Here is a 765-nt window from a genome sequence, read left to right as displayed (position 1 = left end):
CAGGTAGAACGTTTTCTTTAATGCAGTAATGCTAGTGCCCACGGGGCCGCGCTACGGTGGTGATCCGGCGAGGTAATGCACGGTGCCGAAAGGTTGCCACCGGCGTTATTGCATCCTTGAGATGGCATGGTTCAGGATTCCGGTGGAAAAAAAAAAGCTGCACCGGCTTCATTTGTGCTGCTGAACTTTTCGAACCGATTATGCAGCAGGCGGAGAAAAGTTTTTGGGTCCATTTTCTTGATGTTCCACTTGCTGTTGTGATGAAGTTTGGCGAAAAGAGTTGCGTGTGGGCACACGTTCAACGAGTGCGTTCCAGGGATTTCGTTTATGTTGTGATGTTTTTATGTTGTGCTGCGGGGGGGGGTGCTTACGAATTTTCGCTTCTTCACCTTTTCAAGCCACGCTCGTCGTGGAAGCCCAGATTTTGCTGCAATGACACGGTGCAAACCCTTAAGAGGTAATGTGTCAACTGGTGTCTTCCCCACGAACATTTTTTTTTTTCGCGTTGGCAGTAAAGTATATGTCTATCCTTTGTTTAAGGTTACGGGTTAGTAGTAGTCGTGCAGGTGTGGAGAAAAATAAGAAGTGGAATGGTAATAAACGTATGTGACCCTCTGTGTTTACTTGTGTCCTACTTTTTCTGAGTTCTTTTTTTTTTGCGTGTGTGTATAGTTAGAGTAGTTGAGAAATGATTGAAAGTTTGATGGTTGCCGGTTAGCGGCTGGCGGCTGCTTCGAGATGAACGCGTAAGAGGGGTATTTGCCG

The sequence above is a fragment of the Trypanosoma equiperdum genome, assembly GCF_001457755.1.
Source record: "Trypanosoma equiperdum strain OVI genome assembly, contig: ctg_1, whole genome shotgun sequence".
Lineage (NCBI taxonomy): Eukaryota > Euglenozoa > Kinetoplastea > Trypanosomatida > Trypanosomatidae > Trypanosoma > Trypanosoma equiperdum.
This window is presented reverse-complemented; position numbering follows the sequence as displayed.